General features: G+C 41.8%; 1 protein-coding gene across 7 annotated transcripts in view; it reads right to left on the reverse strand.

The window, feature by feature from the left end:
* Positions 1 to 21,750, reverse strand: part of rnf152 (ring finger protein 152) — a 43,493-nt gene that overhangs the window by 4,814 nt on the left and 16,929 nt on the right. For 3 of the 7 annotated variants that reach the window (XM_067486464.1, XM_067486465.1, XM_067486462.1), the window contains one exon: positions 11,578 to 11,686. The exons of 2 other annotated variants lie outside the window; for them this stretch is intronic. The gene's annotated coding sequence lies outside the window, so the exon portion shown is untranslated. Of the gene's footprint in view, positions 1 to 11,577; positions 11,687 to 15,670; positions 15,690 to 17,164; positions 17,313 to 21,750 lie in introns of those variants that run through there. 2 more of the 7 variants (XM_067486466.1, XM_067486468.1) reach the window with 2 other exon arrangements.

Consider the following 21,750-nt stretch of genomic DNA (forward strand, 5'->3'; position numbering starts at 1 on the left):
TTTGTTCTGGTTCTAGCAGTGTCAAACACTACATTAAGTCAAGTTTGTAGTGTTTCTTTCTTCTTTGGTAGTAAAACATTGTGAACTTTAGGTTCAATGCGGTAAATATTTTGTTGCTTTCAACCACCGTTCGTGTTGAAGAAGACACCTTGCAAACATACTGACTCACTTCTGTATCTGTGCTAAGTACGGCTAGTTCTTTTAAGTGTCTCCTTCGGGCCACAGACTCCATAAACAATTTCTTCCTCGTCCTACTCTTCTTGCATAATCACGTTTACCGTGTTAATCCATGCGGAAGCTGTGATATTGAAGCTGTGTGAAGCTGTGATAGTTTGCTTTTACAGATGATTAAACCCTTTCAAAATAGCACCAAGGAAACAATGAATACCAAAAAGGGCCCTACCCGACTTATTATTTTATTTTTCAACCAAATCGCCAAAGTGTGAAAACTGCTGAGAAGGGAAGACGAGCACATTTTTCTTTCTCTTCGCTGCCATCTCAACAGAGTGGCTGTCCCTCCGGGGCAGGCACCACTGAGTGCAGACAGCTAGAGTGAAGAGTGAGACAGATGGAGGGGTGAGATGGGGAGAAGAGTGCTGATAGAAATGGAAAGAGGTGACCACCGATTGCCCTGCAACACCGTGCATCTCAGTCCTTTATCGGAGACAATATCTCAGGCAATTAAACTGCTCACATCGCCCTGTGGGGACACTGACGTAGCATTGATTTACACCGAGCTTTCTGCGAGTAGTTTATTCAGTCTGGAGTCCTTTGGTTTGGTTATTTAGAGGTGAGAGGATAATCACATTTAACCTTGGACAGTGAGACAAAGCTTGGGATTTGAGAGCATTGTATTGAACTGAAATTCCACACAGACCCCGCTTATCAAATCTGAATCCTCTTGAGAACGCTCTGCGGATTGACCGGTCAACATCCAGGGTGTCTTTGCAGCGGAACAGACAGTGCAGATTAAGGTGCCTTTATGTGTGGTGGGATCCTTTAGGTTTTTCTGGGGGGAATTGGATGCATTCACAGGTCAGATGGGACACATGTTGTAATTCCTCCAGTTTGGTCACCTGACAACCCCGTCTCCTAAAAATTATGTTCCTATGCAACTAAACTGGAAACGCAATTACGTTTTCATGGAAAACCTAGTTTCAACCACATTTCATTTCCTGTTAATGTCTGACATGTTGTCACGTAACGTAAATGGTGAGTTGCTAATACGTTGATACCGACCGTATCATCATATAACGTATTTTTGGACTCCAAATAATCCGATCTTGCTAAAAAATATCCGGTTTCATTTTCTGCCGTAAAACGCGATCCTGCAGTACCATGTCCAGTTTGTGCATGGTTGTGATGAGGCAGGTACAGGAGCTGGTTAGGGTCAGAGGAAGATCGAGGGCTGGTGTAATAGAGGAAAATCCGGATTCAGGAACCAAACTCGGGTCGTTGGCTTGGACGTCCTGAACATTATTCCAACGCGAGCCTCCCCTACCACCTCCTGGCAGCTCCCTTTCCCTTAATGAAAGCACCATTTCATTCATTCAAAAAACACATTGCATTGGAAAGTAATTATTGAGTTCGCTACTAAAACATAATCCTATTTGCAGTTTAGTTGTATAAGGATGTAATTTTTTTAAGAGACAGGGTTGCAGGGAGGCTAATCTGAAAGTCCTGGTGCCTCCATTATTAAGCAGATTGTGTAAGACAACATTCAGTTGTCTAATACATTTTCTGTCATTGTCAGTGTCTGTGTTTAGGTATGGGAATGTCTATCAGGACAATAAAAGTTGGATTCGATTAGTTTTAGGTTTAGGTTTTGAAGCTAGAAAGTTGCTATGTTATTAGCACAGTAGTTACACAACTCAAGGGATGGCAAATATTGATAAGGTGATTGGAAATTGCAAATAATGACATTTTAAAAAGTAAAGCTAAAAAATGTTGTCAGGGTGATTATTCGTTCAAGTGGCGACATGAATGTTTACTCATAGTTAAGAAAATGATTAAACATTTGTTTGCAAAAAACTTTTAAAGGTATTTTTCTAAACTTTAACTGTATACAAAACATAATCTAACCTCATTCACTAAACTACGATTGTCACTATAGATTAATCTTGTTATTATTTGATTTTCATGATTTCTAAAATGAAAATAGTAAAAATGGCTCGTTTTATTTTTTTGTACAGTGTACATCTTCAAATGCCTCTTTTATGGTAAAAGCTTTGGTAAAGAGTGCAACACCTTGAGTGTCACAGATGAGAAAGATAACAATGAAATCTTAACAATTTGAGGAACTGGAACCAGCAAGAAAGTTGGCAGTTATGGCGAAAAGATTAAATACTAATCCAAATTTGTGTTTTTTTGGACATTTGTTACAATTTGCTTTGGACAGTAATAAAAAACCAGCTATTCTCACACCTCAAAAAGCAAATCATCGCTGAGCTGCATCCATCAGCACCGTCCACAAATCATTCGTCTGCTCCCAGCAGCACCAGCACCAAGAGCAACAACGCTCCCTCCTCATCCACACCCAGAGGACAGACCCACCGCTTCTCCTGCCTCTGCACTACCCAGCTGACCTAGTTTCTCCACGCCGTTAGCGAGTCAAAGTCGAGGAAAAGTGCAGAAAAATCCTGGTGTTTTTATGAAGAAGTGAGAGGATGAGGAGCGGGAGATGGAGGGAGAGAAAGAGACCTGCCCTTGAGGGGGTGAGACAGCCCCGGGTATTACTGAGTCCTTCTCCCAAAGATAAGGATTAGCTTTGATCTGACATAAATGCTTTGTGGCTCAATATTCCCATGCACCCAGTTGCTCTCTCGCTCTCTCTCTCTCACTTCTGACTGAAACACGTTTCATTTTCCATTTCACATCAATTCTTTATACTTTTTACTGTATAATTTCTGTCCTTTCTTCACTTCACATTCTCCCCTTTCCACATGCACTTTTCCACTCATTTTCTACTTGTCCAGAACAATATAAAAGCAGCACAATAAATACAAAAATGGGGGAATAGCAAAATTAACAACTGAAATTAAATCTTGAACAAGTTCAATTCAAACAAAGCAGAATGTTGATAAGAGTATTGATTTTAGTCACCGTGTTATATCCTGCACTAATTATAAAGGAAATAACAGAAATATTTAAACATGTTTCCCCTGAACAAACAGGCCAAGAAATAAATGAAAAGGAAACAGGACATTTTAGGGGAATCATGAAAAAGGAAGCATTTTAAAAATTAAATTGTAATTAAATTAAATTTAAAAAGTCTGAAAAAGAAAAACTGTTTCCAGAACAGAATTGTGGAAGAAATGTGACACAGTTAAACGAATGTTAAGAAACTGCAAATGGAATTTTTTACCGAATAGTAAAGATTAACAAGTTTGACAAAATCATAAAAAGTGTAAAGTCAGGAAATAGTAAAAATATCAAAATATAAAATCGTAAATGTGACCAAATTAGCAATTAGCAAAAATCAAGTTAATAAATTACAAGTACTTATCAAAATATTATAATATAATCACCTCTCTGCAGCTGTGATGAGAGTGTTTCCTCAAATGTAGAAGATTGTAACAATGTAAAACACAACCATCCAGTGTCGCTTCTCTCCAAATTTGAAAAAGAAACTAACACAACTGCTCTTGGGGAGCAACTCTGAGGTCATGAAACAGCACTGAGGAACAACCAGGGCTGCAACTTAACAATATGATTTATCGGTTCAACTGAGCTGTAACCAGGGCAACCTGGCTTTGCAGCAAAAAGCTCGGTTTGTGACCCATTTTCTATCACACCTACACCACAAAATATCACTGAGAGGGTGCAGCAGACACACACACACACACACACACACACACACACACACACACACACACACACACACACACACACACACACACACACACACGTATTTCTGAGCATTGGATACAAATGCAACAGAAAGTTCACAATTTGATGATTTAAAACAGTGGTGGATGTTTGCAGAAGCGTGACTTTCAACAGTTCCACCACAGCAGCATCAGGGGAGCAGGGAAGGACGTATGACTTAGTAATGGTGCAGAGTGACCGAGGGGCACCTCAACATGCATGTGGCCCACTGGGAGCATCCAACACAAAACACACACCTGTACAAAGAGGACTGAATAGAAACACACATTTATACACACACATTCCCTCAGGGCCTCCACATGCAATCAGCCAAGGAGAAAGTGCACTCGTCCTCACATATAGAAGTTAAAAATAACCAACACACACTCACACAGCTCCACCCAGCTCGACATAATAAACTACCTGGAAGCATGGGGAGGTGGAGGAGAAGCTTGTTAATCTGCAAACCCTGCGGTGGTTAGAACCAGCGAAATGTGTGGTGTAATGTAACGGTTCATGTATGTGTTCATGCATGTGCACAGTGGTTCACTGTAGGACCTGTGTTCATATTGAGCAGGTGCAAAGCAGCTACCTGAAATACAGCATCACTTAAGGCTGCACCCAAAAAAGCCACAATCAAGTCCTTTGAGCGTCATTGGATTTTCAATGTTATTTAGTGATAGAAAATTCACTTATTTCTTCCTGCGATTTCAGCAGCCCTTCACAATTTAAGAAGTTAAACTCGTCTCTGTGTCCTCCAAATGTTTGCCTCTGTCTTTTCAACATCCGAGATTAAACGCCAGACAAACTGACACGAGCTAACACACTTTCAGATATGGCAGGAACATTAAGAGCAATCAGCTCCATTTGGAGTCTGTCCATACAGTTTCTGGCAGTGCAGCATCCCATTTGTCATTGAAAATGGACTTTCACTCATTGAAATGACAGATAAATGCATTGTATTGTGATGCAGGTGTTGCACAGATTGGTTTTATGTTAATTGCTTGTCACTTTTTGCCTGATGAAGTGATAATATTTTGCCAGTCAATAAAAGCCAAAGTGGTTATTTAGTAGCTGATTAATATCCACCACTGGATTTTTTGCAGCAAGATAAATGTTAAAGCACAAGCAAACAAGTCAAATAAAATGTCTCTGTATGCTGAGCTAGCATTTGCATGTGTCCAACTCTTTGCCCACATATTAAAACTGAAGACGAAAGGGTCCATTGATCAACGAAAGTAGTGATAGAGGACCTGCAGGGGCTGAAGGGCAACAGCATCTCCCTGACTGCTTCTTACACAGCACAGTGTGTGAGCGGAGGGTGAGCTGCCGTCCTTGGGAACAAGTTAAAGTGCAAAGTATGGATACGTGTAGAACTATCTTTGTGGGGACATAACAGTTTTAGCCCTTAAACTGAAAATATCTTGGCACAGTCAGGTGGGATCTGGCATAAATGGTAGATTTACCAGCAGAAAACTGTCGGGACTTTACTGATCCTTGGCTAAACACAAGAGTCCAAAATGGAGGTGAAGTAGCCCCCGGTAGCGGATCCAACCATCCTAATAACCTGCTGCTGCTAATTTAATCACTGCTTGAGCAGAAAGTCTCGCTTTGAGAGAGCTGGAAAGTCCAACATGGAGAAAACTATCATCGCTTTTTGGCTGAGCCATGACCAGAACCCCACTCAACATCTTTGGGAAGAACTGGATCGCCGACTGCAAACCAGGTCTTATCAGCAAACATTAGTGTTGGAATGGCCACAAATCCACAGCAGACATAGAAAACACCAGAAAATTTACACCATGTTCTTATGTACACTTACTTTTGGCCACTACTACTTGTAGTTGATAGTGTTTGCTCATTTTGCTTGATAAAGGTGCTTCTTGGACGTCGTTATGCTGGAGTTAACATCTCTAGCTCCACCACCACCAAAGATTTGATGTGTGTGGCCTCGGCACAGATGGAGCCACTGATAACGGCCTGTGCAGCCGACCGCTCCAGGACACATTATGGCAATTTCCAGCTTGAGAAGCCAGCGAGCGTCAGCCCTGGCAGGTGAGCTCGATGGGCATTGGGCCCCGTGGACCTGCCTGAGCATGACCGGCCACCACGCTTACCCCCCACCCCTCAGACCATGGCATTTATCCAGTGCATCTCTCCAGGTATTTGGTTTCATTTGCTAAAGTCAATATTTGACTGGAGAAACTTTTTTCCAGACTTATCACAAGACCCAACGTACAAAATAGAAAGTACTGACGGATTAAATGACATCTCTGGTTCCTTAAACATACTAGGTTTATCAGAACTAGGTGAAAATGTTAAAAGCTGGGTGAGTTTCCATTGGTGTAGACAAAATTTAGTACCGAAATCTCTAGATTCATAGTGTTGGTAACTTTGACAAAAAGTCTTTACAGCTGTTTCGGATAAGGGGACGTTTAATACAGATACTGGATATATGTTACCACAGCCCACATTTAAGTAAAAGTCACGAAAGCAAACTTGATTATTTATTTTTTGTCCTTATCGCCACAGCGGATCATTGCATCAAGCAAACTTGATTAATAATAAAAACAAATTTTTCAATTGAGGAAAACAAATCGAGAAACACCTCAAACTTTGACAACAGCTCAAATTTCAGTCTCTAAATTTGTTGCACAGTTGAATCATCGCCCCTCAAAAAGTGAAGATCATCATCCTCACTTCCTAAGGCAAAGTGATAAACTGATAGTGTTGTCAACGGTGTCATGTTGAGGTTTTGCTGTGCAGAGAAAGGAAAATCACTCATCAGTCTGTCAGAGTGAAGAACTGCTTCTACATTCAGCCAACATAAAGTGAGTAATCCAGCAGAAGAGCCACGGCCGTGTTTTAACACAAGCATCCCTGGTTTCTGTATTGGGTGCATCTGTGCTTTGACGCTCTACACATTTCAGCCAGAGCCTCCAGACCGTGCCACCAATCTGCAGGTGGTGCTAAGCATAGATGATAAAAATGCAGTGACTCCAAGAAAACACACTGAGATTTGGTGATTGCCTGCATTCAGAAGCATTCAATTCCTCTGCTTCACCGGGTTCGTGGCACCACGAGGGACTCTGGTAAAATTACGTTAATTATGTGCTGAAGAAATGATGAGTTTCAATATTTTCTGCAGTGAACTCTGAAAAGGCGACGTGCATCCAAGCGTAAATTCCTAGCGGATCATTCTGCAATGTCAACGACGTATTTCTGGCTGCTGTACTTCACTTGCATTGTCAAACAAAATGTGAATAATTAAATAAATCATCCACAAAGCGGAGGTGGATGCTTTAGTGTTGTTCACACTTTTTTTTTTTTTAAATTCAATTTCAAAATTTCCAAAAGTGTAAGAGCAGATTGCTGACGCTCCTATACTGTCCCATCAATGGCCATTGACTGCAAACAGTCCCATCAGCAAAACAACTCACCGGCCCTGTCCACTCTGTGATGAAAGCCATCGCTACAGTGAGCAATTGTGCAATTTTCAGAGGAAAGAGGTAAATGCAGTGATGTCAGCAGCCCAAGGCCTGATCCCCATCTGCAGATTCAAATCAAGATTCAGGAGGTCTGAGATAAAGGGACGCACAGCAGCTCTGCTCAAACTTCAAACACTATTGACACTTTTAATTAATCTGAGACCAGACCGCTTATGGCTATGTAAATAGTATGTACTATGTACATGAGGAATATTTTAAAAAATATGAACTGGGTTGACAATGGTGCTGTCAACATTATGTGTCCATTCTCAAAACAACACTTACATTCAAACCAGTTCTTTAAAAGCGAAGATGTCTCTTGAAAACGTGCTAAGGACAGGTCTCCGGGCTCTGGTTCCGCAGAGGAGATGGAGTTAACAAGACATCTGAGAAAGAGAGTTTCATGCTTTGATCTAGTCGCACATCTGGCTTTAAGTCTGATAGGAAATATAAGACTCAGTTCTGCTGAGACAACTTTTAACATGGTGTATCTCCACAGCAGGCTGCCACATGCACGCCTGCCCCAGTCCCTCCTACTGAGTACGGGATGATTCGCACATTAGTGAGCAGTGCAGCGGGATTGTGTGTGTGTGTGTGTGTGTGTGTGTGTGTGCAGCAAAGACTTTGCTCGAGTTTTTAAGAAGCTCAGCAGGTAGACATTCAGGGAGAGAAAAAGGAAAAAACACTTTCTGCAGAAATGGCCTGATTAGATATTCATCACATATATCGTCTGCTGTTCAGCCTGCACCTCAACTCACACGTCTAATCGCACTTACAGCAACGCTGCGAGCTAACGCTTTCAAGAGTCTGTCAGTTTGAACCACAGATGGGAGAACTAGCATGTTGCTTGGAGATAAAAGTTGTCATATCCCGGCTGTTTTGACGAAACCTTGCTCCGAGTTTCACAAGGGGGGGGGGGAACCAGAGGTGGGAGAAGCGAGGAGGTGATGGCGCCGCACGTTTTCAAAGCTGCCCTTCAACATCTTGGCTGATGCTATGACATGTTAATGCAAAACCCAAACAAACGAGGCAGGCGGAATTATGTACTGCACAAAACAACCCCCCACCACTACACACACACACAGACACACGCACACACACACACACACCGTTTTTCAGGAAGTGTATGAGTAGTGATCCTCAGGAAACCATTGATAAGCCTCCCGAAAGGATTAACTGCCTTCTTTGGTGTCTTTTAAAGCTCACACACAGTCATAATTGTTGAGCAGTTTTTTTTTTGCTATGTTCAAGCACAATAGTTATCACTGAACTATCCTGTCTGTCATTATATAGCACTTTTCCATCTTAGCCAAAGGTATTTACAATGTACATAGACAATATACAAAGAGAAAACAAAACAACAGAAAACTACATTTTACAAAACAAGTCGCAAAACAAAATTTCATAAAACAGAAAAAGATAACAAAAAGAAAATTCCCAAAACACGATGACAGTTCAGAAAACACACAACAGAAAACCCAACATATCGCAAACACACTGATATTTCTTTGTACCTTTTTACAAAAAACGAGGTTTCGGAAAACGTTTTCAGAAAATACAACAAAAGGCAAAAAAAAAACAAAAATCGCCAACAACAATGCACCAACATAACTTAACAACACAACGAAAGAGAGAACACAGTATGTAGCAAAACAAAACTTTTAAGAAAAAGTGCCAAACAAAAAGATTTTACATAAGAGAGCTATTTTCAAAATGCGATTTGCAAAATTTTGTTTTATGTTTATGTGATACAACATATTAATACAAGGTGCATGGAAAAACAAATGTCGGATGGAAAGACTGAAGCATGTTACCTCAGCTTCAGGCCCATGATTTCGGGATTTATTGTTTAACCTGCTGCAAACTGCATTTCTCCTGCACTGGCACAATAAATCCAAACTATAACAGATAACCGTGCTTAACCAGCAATATTACATTAATTACATTATTGAGAAATTACAGGAATAAAAGAAAATGAATTTAAAAGTATGAATTTGTTGCCGGGGCAGCAGCCGGTACTTATGACAAACAGATGCAAACAAACTGCACAGGTGTCATTTTTATTTGCAAAGCTGCCTGTTAATCTTTGTATCATTAAGAAACACACTGACCCTTCACTACAAGGCACAGGATTTATTCCCATATCATTCAAAGGCCAGTTTGACCTTGATGCATACTTTTTCACACAATGGTGGATCATTTCCAGTTCTTCACATTTGATCTGATCCTATTGAAATTAAATCAAACACATGTCAGCAATTTAACGCAACTGAGATGTAAAATGCCAACTGAACCGTGGAATATGGTTTTCTGAATAGCACGAACGGGCTCCAATAATGGAGCGTGTGTGGTTGCCAGGCGAAACAGTCACATTTAAAACACATTTTACAAATGCAGCGCTGCAGCCACAATGACAACAACATGCCGTGTCCTCTATCAGTGACAGGCTGTGTGTGCAGTAATCCATACTGTGTAAACAGTCTGCCACCAGTCATTAAGGGACACGGGAATCAGCACAGAGAGTAAATAATTAGCCTGCGCAGTTTTCAATCTGAGATCAGCCACACAAAGAGGATGTAAGCAATCTTTATCCGAGCACAATAGACTAATTCAATGGATGACGGCCAGTGTGGGCAGCACAAATGCAATCTGAGAGGCGACAGCAAAATGCCATTTACAACCGAATCTCTAAATCGCCCTATAATTCAGCTAAATGTTTGGCTCATGGCGCAACAATGTGATCAGAGAATGCATCAGTTTTTGATATTCATACTTTTATTCTTTCAGTATTATAATATGCATAATTCTGGGTCCATGCTTTTATTTGAAGCCCTACTAAAATTCACATTTGTTTTCTTATAATGGGGCTTCGGACAGGATTCGGGAAACTGTTCATTTTAGCTCCCGTCTCTTTTATTAGTAGATCTGGATACTGCGCTGCCTCTCAGCTGTGCAGCCAACTTTACCCAGTGGTCACATACAGCACTATGTATTAAACCATTGACGGGACACCTGGGACTACAAAACAAGGTCGAGATTTACTCTTCCCCACAGTTTAGCTATTCCAGTGTAAAGCCAATGGAGCGACTGGGAATGTGCGGAGGGACTCACCATGCATAAGCAAACCAGGAAGCCAGAAAACAACTTTGGCAGGCAGGCAGTTATAGTCAAGTAACTGAGCAACATGTTTCAGTCCAGTGTCCAGCTCTTTTTCTTCCATGGTGATGACGCTTACTTCTTTTGCACACTAGTGTCTCTGTGCTGTGCCCACCTGCTAACTCCTGCTCACGTACAGATCCTGAAAATAAATAACTTTTCCGAGATCTGGGAAGGTTTTACAGATCCTCCAATCCTCCATGGATTAAACATTTGTAATAAAAATGTTTTTGTCAATCGAACATGTTTTCTGGTTTTGTTGCAGTACCACAAGTAGCCACTGGTTAAAATTGGATGGAGGGCTGCGAGGAGGTGCTGCTCCACACAGCTCTCAACCCAACCGTGGACTTGCTGTCCACTGGGTGCTGTGCTACAGCTGCACAAAGTAAAAACAACCTGTCAGAAATATAAATATGACTTTATCCTAGTGAACATCTAGTAAATCGCTCATATTGTGTTGCAGGGTGCGGTTACCTGCAGGCAAAGTGATTGTTGCTACAGGTCAAACACCAGCGTTTGGGCTGACTAGTGCAACTTTTTGATGCCTTTGGCACAATGGAGCAGGTCTGACGTTTGTGTTCATACATGTTGTTCATGTCTGTTACCATATCAGAGAAGGTGAACAAAATGTATGATAATGGATTCATTTGGCCGCAGAGCTCGAAAATCCGGGCATTTAACCAAATGCAAGCTGGAGCAAACATGGAACAGGCTATTAAAACCTCCCTTGACATGATAACTGCTGGGTTGGGGTTACATGCACGAACAAGTCGGCATATTTTCAAACGCTTTGAATATTCTGAATGACAAAGAAATCTTCACTGCCAGCTCCAGGGGTTTCTGTTTGGCAACAACAACTGGTTGCTTTGCTTCCAAGTCTCCAGGGTGACATGTAATGTGATTTCCAGCTCTGCTCCCTTTCCTCAATGTGTCAATTTGGATGAATGGCAAATGGGAAAAAGACAGTTCGGCCTCAGTCGGAAAACTGTAGAACAACTGCTCTAACTGACCCTAATGATGCCTGATTACGTCAACGTCTTTAGCTAAGCTGTGCTTGCTTTCTTACCAGAGGTGATCTGGGTGATCTGTCTTCAGTAAATGGGCTGGTCCGGGGAAGGGGGGGGGGGTATGTCAGCTAATCTCTGGGACTGGGGGTGTGGAGAAGCTGCTGCTGTCTGCCGAAAAGAAGAAAACACATTTATGTAACTGCAAAACAAATATTTAAGTAGAGAGACATATATTCATTATAACATCTGGTTTCGAATGGATTAACGACAAACGCTGTGATGTGTGGGAGCAGTTTAAAAGTCTTGGTACGTGGTGTAGAGTAGATACATGACAGATACACACAATATTTTTATCATAAGTGCTTGTGCTTGTGTAAAATCTGTATATTTATGTTTTTCTGCTTTTATTGTTTGTACCTTGGTTTTCTCTCTCTTTATTTTTATTTGTTGTGCTTGTTTTTAAAGATTTTATTCTTCATTATTATTACTATATTACTATTGTCATATTATAATACTATTATTATTATTATATTATAACTGTTATTCATTAACCGTAGGTCATCAATATGAACTAGGTGAAGCATGTTGGGTTACTTAAAAGCCTCCCCAACCTTCATAAATCTCTTTTTGTCATTTCAAAATGAGGAGATGGAGACTTTTGCACCCAACTGTGAGCAATTGGACACATGGATCAATTGCACAGATTTATTGCTCGATTTTGCTGTTTTATGAAGCTTTTTGGTTTATAGTCCTGCTGCTGCCAGAGATCTAACAGGAATAAGTTGCTCCTGTTCTGAAACATTTACTTCTTAAATCAGATTTTAAGGTGCTGCTGCCAGCCTATCACTCACTCAGTAATACAGGGCCAAAATATATTCTTGATCCCCTTAAGAATATAAGCTCAGCGGGGCCTCTGAGATCTTTAGGAAGCAGTCAGCAGATGAAAAACTCCAGTCGGAGCCAAACGGATTCAAGCTGCTTTCAGCTACTGTGCTGCAAGTCGAGGTGCTTTCAAAATAAAATTGGAAACCCTGATGTCCTCCTTTGCACTTTTTACTTGAATGCTTTCTTTGCTTATGTAAAGTACGTTGAATTGCCTTTGTGTTTAAATTTTGCCATAAAGTGGCACTGCCTTGCCTAAAAAGGTCTGGATATTTTCCTCAGGTTCTAGGTGGAGACCAAAAACAGAGCAAAAGGAGAAAGAATACTGAAGTTCTCTGGGTCCACACAAACTATGCCAAGTGCATGATATATTTGTGCTTTTCACACCCATAACATTTAAAAGATAACTTGTTTTCACAGATTTTCTAAATAAAACAATTTCTTTGCAGGTATACTGATAAAGATGTGCTTTTGTGTTTGCTCCCATTAAGAAATCAAACAACAAATCATGTCCTATAGATTTTGGACATCAAACTCAGAATAGATTCTCGCCATTTCTGAATGACGTTGCTCCCTGCACGGCATTTTATTCATCAATCAACAGCGTTTCCTGGTAGAAAGTATCTGCAGAAAGTCAGTGCTTTAAGCTATTAGCAGAAAGTCCCAGTTTGAAATTTCCCTTTTTCTAATAATTCCAACTTTTAAACAAGTTAAAACCCTTCAATATAATCCTAAATCCCCAAATAAAGTATAAACCAATCAAATGGATTTAATCTCACTGTTTAAAGAGCAGTATAGATAGCGAAAATCTTTAAGTGACGGCTGTAGTGTCCCTGGAAGGAGAAAGGAGTTGAGGTTGTCTTGGTAAAGACATTAAACTTGGAAAACATGCTGTACAGGAGCAAATAGTGGCCATTTTCCTGACTAACTTTAAAGCCTAATGATAAAAACAAAAGCAAGGTAAAATAAGCAGAAGTGGTTCCTGTATTTGCTGTAAAGAACCAAGAAGTGAGGCTGCCGGCTGCCGGGCCACCTGCTGCTACAGTTCTGCGACGTCCTCCATCGGCTATTTTCACATCCTCTCCCCCCCCGCTCATCTTTTACTTAAAGAGACAGCGCCGAGGCCGAGGACACATTTGAAGCTCAGCCAAGGAGAGTAATATTTCACAGAGGCCGATGCCAGCGTGGACACCTCTGGCTGGTGAAAACACAAACGGGTCGATATGCTGATTGGCACGTAGCTCCTGCCTCACGGGTCGAGTCTTCCCCTTGACAAATCCATCAGGACGGACCGCGTACTGACAGTATAGGTGCTGACTGTCAGCCTCCTGCTAATTTACATTTCTGCAGCAGTAGCCTCAGTCACTGTGCCTCCACCTGCTCTGTGGGAGTCGAGGAATTGGAATTAAACGTAAATTTCTTTCAGACTAAATTAATGCAATGGCTTCATGGCCATTCTCAGATTAGTGGGAATAGTGAAAACCAATAAAGTAAGATGTCACAACGCCACCAATCCAACAGACAGACAAGAGTTGCAACACTGAAAACTCTGCTTAATTCAGTCTTTTAATTAATTAATTAATTTGTTGAACTTGTGCAGCAGATGGTTAATGTTGTTCAAACTTCATGGGTTTATTTTAAACATCTTTTTTTTTTTTTACCAAACAAACAGCACAGAGAAACTGATGGTCACCTGTGTGATGCAGATACATGCTAATACACCAGGGGCGCAAACGGGGGTTAGTTACACAAGTCCTTGTTGCTTAGAAACTGCAGACAGTTGTGAGTCCACCAGGGCTCTCACATTAGCTGCAGGCACTATACAATGCTTCTCTAATTAGTTCAAGTATTTTGAATTCAAGAGGAGATGAAATTATCTGATGTTGCAAATGGTTTGTAGGGTGCAACCTGGAAACTTTCATTTTACTTTCACTCACAATAAACTCCGTGTCTGCAACTGCCTTAACAGCAAGTCTGCTGGTTTAAAGGACGGGTTCACTGTTTGTAAAAGTTTGATAGGGGCCAAAATCTACAGTTCTTCAAACGTTTCATCTGAAGACGAGAAAAGGCTTTAATATTTCAAATTAGTCGTTAATACAGGATAACTTTAGTCATTTTCCAAATTAATCATACTGTCAACAATCATTTCGCTCTGCGTTCTTGCGCTGCTTCAGCTTCCTTTTAGCTTCATATACACCTTTAAACACATTTGGGCACAGCACAGGGAATCTGGATTTTGTCCACCATCACTTCTATTGAAAGGGCTTTAAAAAGAGACTTCTTCGCGGCCAGTATGGAGGAAGGATTACAGAAAGTACAATCTGTTTCTGTGTTCATATGGGCACCTTAAGGTTGTTTCGAGACAAACTTTAAAACTGCGCAGCTGCCCTTTAAACCTCTACTCTTCCTGTTTCCTTGAGGAAGACACCACTAAGCAAACCACAAATACACTACTCACAAAAAGTTAGGCATATTCGACTTTTGGGTGAAGTTTATGGAAAATGTAAACAGTTCATGATTCAGTGATATTATATCATGAAAGTAGAGGATTTAAGTAGAAGCACGCAATGGTAATTTATTCATCTCAAACTGTACTGAACCAATGAACGCATTCAAAAGTTTAGAGAAGGTTAAATTAGGTTCAGCTGTAGAAGTTATAGTGGATTCTAGGTGCATTATGAAATTTTACCTGAAAGTCGAATATCCCTGACTTTGTGTGGGTGGCGGTAGATAGTAATGGTTTTCTATAATGACCCAGGCAGAAGTCAAGGAGCTGTAGGAGCAAACAGCTGATCAATCACCTAAACAGGTACACCAGCTTTGGACCTGCTCATTTCCTCCAGAGGAAGCTAAAGTGAAAACACCAGGGTGAAATAAGAACCTGATGCTTGTGGATGTGACTGTGAACCAGCTTTGCTTCCTCTTCATAAATAAATGGACAGTTGTCTCTGGAGGAACTTTTACTAATTCCCACTTTAAAAGGGACAATGTTCAGTGGCTTCACTTCCACTCATTGTGCACAAATTAACCCAAGATGCCGCTAAATAAATAAGCTTAGATATTCCTTCATGTCTTATCCCCGGTTGGCAAGCTTGCAGTCTTTAAAGGGAACGTGGTGCATCTGACAGCTAAGCGGGAGTTTGTGTTGCCAGTAACAATGCGAGGGACAACAAAAGAAGCTCCTACATCAAAGCCCTGCAGCTCGCTCATGCAAACACACACGGAAATGTGCAGCATCTTACAGAGGGCGGCTTATTTATCAGTACTTACACAAGCTAGGTTACAAGTCTGAACTCACACAGGCAGACAGTAAAACGACTCCAACTGCTCATCTGGAAACGAAGGAGTAGCACCCGATCGACGCTCACTTAAGATAATGGGCCCTGCTGGGGAGGATATAGATCGGTAAGTAGATCTCTGAGCTTCTTTGTGTCAATGACCGGGCAAACGAGGCCGATAAGGAGCTTCAGGAAGTGACTACAGTACAGTACAATCGTGGCAATTTGTCAGGACTGAAGCACGATGGCGTCTGTCCGTGTGTGTGGGTGTGGGTGTGTTTGTGTGTGTGCGTGCTTGAGGCAGCATCAGCTGTTGTTCATTACCCTGAGCTTGTCAGGAAATTGCAGCACTGATCTGAGAGCAGGCAGAGGTCATCTGAGGCTGCGCTGCTGCACAACCTCCTGAGCAGATCTGACCAATGCTGCACCAGCTCTTAGGCAGATTTCATTACACAAAAATAAGAGAAAACAAGGAAATACGAATTTATCTGACTAACAGTCCACGCTCCTGAGATGTTTTATTTCCAATGATACAAAACGTCCGAAACATGAGTGTTTGTTTGAAAAAAATTAAATCAAACAAAAACTCAAGCCTCTGTCCTAAGGATTTGTAGAGTTTCTCAGAGATTTTCCATCCCAGAAGGTTCCCAACAGTCCGATAGAATTCTCAGTCCATTAGCTCAGTGTTAGGTCTGCACACATGGCTCACTGCCCTACTGGCCCTACATACCTGGCCAATCAGGTCAGAGAGGTGAGGAGGGTCCTAAAATAGGAGGAGCTAAAATGAAGGAGCTGAAGGAGTAGTGCATAACAGCCCCTTGTAAGAAGATTGGTTTTTAATTGTGTCTGAATAAAAATATAAACCACAAATGATGCAAAATATGACCTTTTTAAATATTTGCCCATTAGTTTTTTATATGAAAAAGTGTAAACACTTTTCTGGGTGTACAAGGTTCTCTGTTTTTTGTTAATAACATAATAAACTCAATATCTTTCGAGTTTGGACTGTTTGGGGAACAAACCAATTAAACTGTTTTTTTATTAATTAGAATCAATATCTTGATTTCTCAGATGAAAAACTTTGGAAATTCTGACAAAAAAAAAAAAAATGTAATCAAAACAAATTACACTAGAAAGAGATTCTTCCCCCTGCTTTTTCAGGGGTCAGTTAAAACAGTCCCGACCCGTGTGTCGTACGTTAGGTGGAATAAATGGCGAGAGCTTAAACAAAATCAACTACAGTTGTACAGTACAGTCAGTCGACTTATAGGAAAAACTTTTACTTTGATATGTGGCAACAATCAACATGTAAAGTTTCTGCCGCAGGACCACAGCTCCTGAGCTGAGTGACAAATACATCGACCGGGCAGATCCATCACTTTCTCCTGGCTGGATCATGGTGGTATCGAAACACAGTTTGTGATATTTTGTGCAGTGTGCAGAGTGGGAGCATTAAGAGGAAGAAGAAGGGAGAGAGAGACAGAACCTCTTCTGATGGTCTCTGCATCCACACGAGCTGAACGACGCCTTTCGACCTGCACGGGCTGAACCTATGATTACGTCCCTCTCCATCCCCAGCACTGCTTTCTCCTGTACCATCATCATGTGTACTGTAGCTTGCACTCTTTGAACCTCTACACACACACACACACACACACACACACACACACACACACACGTTGCCTGTTAAGAGAGCCCTGCAGCAGAGCCAGAGCCCGAAGTAAAGACAAATGCCAAACATAAATCACATATGCACACGCTGTACATATGCAGTGGACGGGCCTGACCTTCAGCAGTGTCTCCCGAGGCCAAACATGTGAAAGGCTACCTGTGTCCAAGCAAACCGCTCCAACAGATGCTTTCAGATGCGAATCAGATTGCTCCAGCCGCACAACACTGAGCTAATACGGATTCACAAACGCGAGTGAGGAAAGCTCAAGGAAATAAAAAAGAAAAAAGAAAAAGAAAAAGGAAAGCAATTCCACAAAGCCCTCAGAGCTTGAACTGACAGCGAGAGCCGTTGTTGTAAACAACATGTAGCCAACATTAAAGACAAACCTAAACCTGAGCACAGACAGGGGACGTCCTTCTGCCTGCAGATGTTATGAAACACGCTGATATTATGCAGCACTTCCTCCCTCCTACACACCGTGACACGAGCCCATTGTGTCCGATAAATTCATTACAGTAGCTGTCGGAGCAATTTCATAACAGTCCAAAGAGAAATCATCATGACTGAGGGTTGAGGGTAGAGTGGAAGAGCTGAGACCCAGTTCATCGCTCTATGAATTCGATTTGGGGTCCAGGTTCAAACACAACCTGACTCGAAGATGTTAACCAATCGGCTCGCTTAATGTGATCCTCCCCTCCCGAATCTTCGGGCTGCATGCACCCTTCAGTTAACCACAACACCCTTCTCTGAGTAGGTCCAGGTTTATGTCACCCTGGGTCACTTTTTCAGCACAAGCGCCACATTCTCTAGTTCCAGTTTCTAAGTTGTGAGGATTTGCTGCTGACCTGGGTTTTAGATCATTAGTTGGACATAACAGACATTTCAAACGGCCTCTGTTTAAATTGATTGGCTGTTGGCTGTCTCCCAAGCATCTCTGCAGTAATTTGGACACCTAATGTTACTTCAAATGCACATTAAGCTTTTAAGAGGGCGTATGTTTGACGGCGTGGTGGCTTCAGTGACAGCTGGACCTGTCATCTGCAGCGGCTGACAAAATGTAAAGTCACACTCTGAATGTATGAACAATGTACACGCACAAAAGCCACGCATGTGGGTCCTCACACGAACTGGTAAAAACACAGAATGTGCAGGAAAAATGTACACAGTCCCAATTATGAGCTGATTACCAGCATGCACAGCTGTGTGAAAGGCTGGTAATGTTAGCAGCTTGTGGGTGAGAGATGATTGATTTGGAAGCGTGGACTTCCTCCAGTGACACGGAGTGGCCAGGGGTCCAGCACGTCACCAGTGATCGCTTGCAGCAGATGGCTGAAGCTGGATTTGGAGATAAGCTCAGGAGCAGCTCACCCAGTCTGACAGGTAAGGTTAGGTCTTCCTTTTCATTTACAGCCATCATCACCCGGTCAGTGATGTTTAAACAAAGGAGCCATTCTGTGAAGTTGCTTTAGACGTGAGCACTATAAGGCAACACGGTTAATTACATGTGATGAGGCCCCAACCATTGCAACATAATCAGTATAACTGTGCTTCCTCTTTGCCGCCCATTCTTCACGCGAGAGGTCTACTGAGTGTAGCGCACAAATCAATATTTATCTTATAAACCTGATGAAAACAGTGCATTTTAGTGGTGAAGCCACACAGTTGCATATGCTGGTGAGTGAGCGGTGAGCAACTAGTCTTGACGGGTATATTATATGTAAGGTGTCATTTTTTCCATAGTCACATCTTTCCTTGAGCATCTTCAAATAAATAATCCCTAACAGCTGCCCAGGAAACAGCACAGATGTGCAAGTGGTTTGATTTCAACAAATCTTTCCATCACATTTTCAATTACACACCGACAGCAGCACAGGTGTGGATGCTTCGCAAAATGAGCCGCGGTAACACCTGGTGAAGCATTTTGCACAGTAACCTAAATGTTAATGACCCGAGCAGTTGGTGGGGAAATTGACAGCATAACAAGCTCTGATGAGGCTCGCACAGTTAATCAGTGTCAGCGAGCGAAGATGGTGGAGAAGGAGCAGATGAACGCCGCACAAAGACACAGTCCGTGGGAGGTGCGAGGACTCGGTCAATTGGGGCGCGATGCAAACTCAGCAGCTACAAGAAAAAAGTTCAGCTTGAGAGGATTGGCGTCAAACAAAACGCACCGACTCCTCTGTGCAAGTCCTCAGTTGGAAGCAGATGGGAGAGAGGTTGCACAGCATGAGGTCATAAATCAGCCAGTTGTGTTGTCAGGCCGCGGGCGTGTTTCAATCTACAAGCCAACAGACAAGCTGACAGCACGAGACACAAAAACATCGAGGCGCCCAAGGACTCTAGCGGCTTTGCCGAGACATGAGCCGACACACATCAGCTCCTCGAGTGGGTGAAGTTCTGAAAAGTGAAATAACACAGTTGTGGATCACACGTCTGCCGAGCTGATAATCAGCCTGTCACAGACACACATGAACAGACTCGTGAATATCCTTCCAGACAGATCCTTTTTCTTCATTATCCCCCTCACAGCCTTTTTTGCTCAAAGTGACTCTAATTGTGTAGTCGGACCAGATCACAGCACAAAAACAATTGGATTTTACTGACAGGATTATTAGGAGAGCGAATAATTCAAGTTCACACTGCGATTGAAATCATACTGTGTCGGCTGGTGTCAGGTTTACAGGAGTTCAAACTCAAGGTGGTCTCACACATTGACCATAAATTTTTATTAATGTCTGAATTTTAAATGTACTGCACAGCTTAATTATTAAATACATAAAGGGAAATTAATGTACGACTCGGACTCCCTGTAGATTCATTGTGTAGTTATTAAATGAACAAATCCACACAAATGTTAGTTTTGATTGAAGATGAACTGTAAAGCGCAAACAAACTGCATTTAAAACGGAGAAACACCCAAATTGAGGCCGATTCTACTTTTTCAGGATGGAGCGCTCACTCACTAACACCATTTCCTGTGTCCAGACAGACAACAGAATATAATCCTAACAAATCTAGTTCAATTAGAAGAAACTGGAGCCATCTTTGCTTCTGCCTCCTTGTTCAGGATTTAGTTGGATCTAATGGGTGTAATTATACATGATGAGCCTTGCCTGCTCTGGGAGATGCAAACACTCATTCTGATGCCAAGTGTGGACATCCATCCATAGATGCAATCTCATAAAATCCCGTCTTTGGGATTTGGGATCAAACGCAGCACGTGCACTAGAATAAACACATCAGTACCACTCCTGGAAATTCTGTGATTACAAAAATTGCAGTTTGTCCAATGAAAACTCCACCTGCCGCTGGTTCTCCACTGTTGTCCGCCTGATTATTTCTGGCCACAAAGCTGGAAAATCATTTATTTCCCAAGAAGAAATGTGGAGGGAAGCAAGGAGTCGGTTTGTTTGATCTGTCAGCCAGCTGGTGCTTTCACTCAGGCCACCCCAGCAGTGGACAGATTATCATCGGCCGTCTGGGAGAAAAGCAGAGCTGCGGGATCAGTCTCCATCCTGCCGAGGTTAGGCCTCTGGATGCAGATAAAGCTTTCCTCTTTATCCAACACCTTGTGGAGAAAACCAATTCCAAATGCTGCTGCTGTGTGCTGCGGCAGACTTAACGCTGCAAAGTGCTTCGATTAGAAGGGAAGTAATGGCAGCAATTCAAACAGCAGCTTAGAAATGTGTAGCTTTTGATAGGAAAACCAAATTGACCTGGTAGGAGTCGGGAACTTGTCTGATTAAAACCATTTCAAAGCTTTTAAAGGGAAATCAAAATTCCCGTTAGAAGAAACAAGTGCATTTAAATACAGGAGTCCGACTTTCGCAGGTGTTATCACCTTCTCAAATTAATACCTGGAAATCCTGCAAGGTGACATGACGTCAAACCGAACACAGCACACTCATGTTCGCCATGTCACCCAAACCGTGAAGCTTTAAACTGAAGAAACCCCACAGGAAGCTCAGAGGCAACACATCTGGAGGGAGTCCACCTTGTCTCAGAGGGAGGGAAGGACACGCTCTTCTTCAACCTCATTTTGGGATTCAGGCTGATGAAACTGGCTGCATTTTCACAGATTCTAGCAAAGCTTCTTTAGGTGTGAACATGTAACATGCATCTGCATAACATCTGGATGTTATGTTCCTTCACCTAACTGAATATATATGTGGGTGTCGCTGGGACAAAACAAGAATCTACAGAACAAACAAGATGATGAATATATTGAAAAAAACTCTATGGCTTCATAATAAATGATCAATTTGATGAAAAATATCAGTAAAAGAACATTGTACACTAAAAGACACTTGACAACCAAAAGGACAGAATGACATTTGGCACAACAACCTAAAAGCATCAGAAAATGACTGCGGACAGACCAGAAAATAAGATATATTGCA

Source organism: Channa argus, chromosome 19 (assembly GCF_033026475.1).
Source record: "Channa argus isolate prfri chromosome 19, Channa argus male v1.0, whole genome shotgun sequence".
NCBI classification, from domain to species: domain Eukaryota; kingdom Metazoa; phylum Chordata; class Actinopteri; order Anabantiformes; family Channidae; genus Channa; species Channa argus.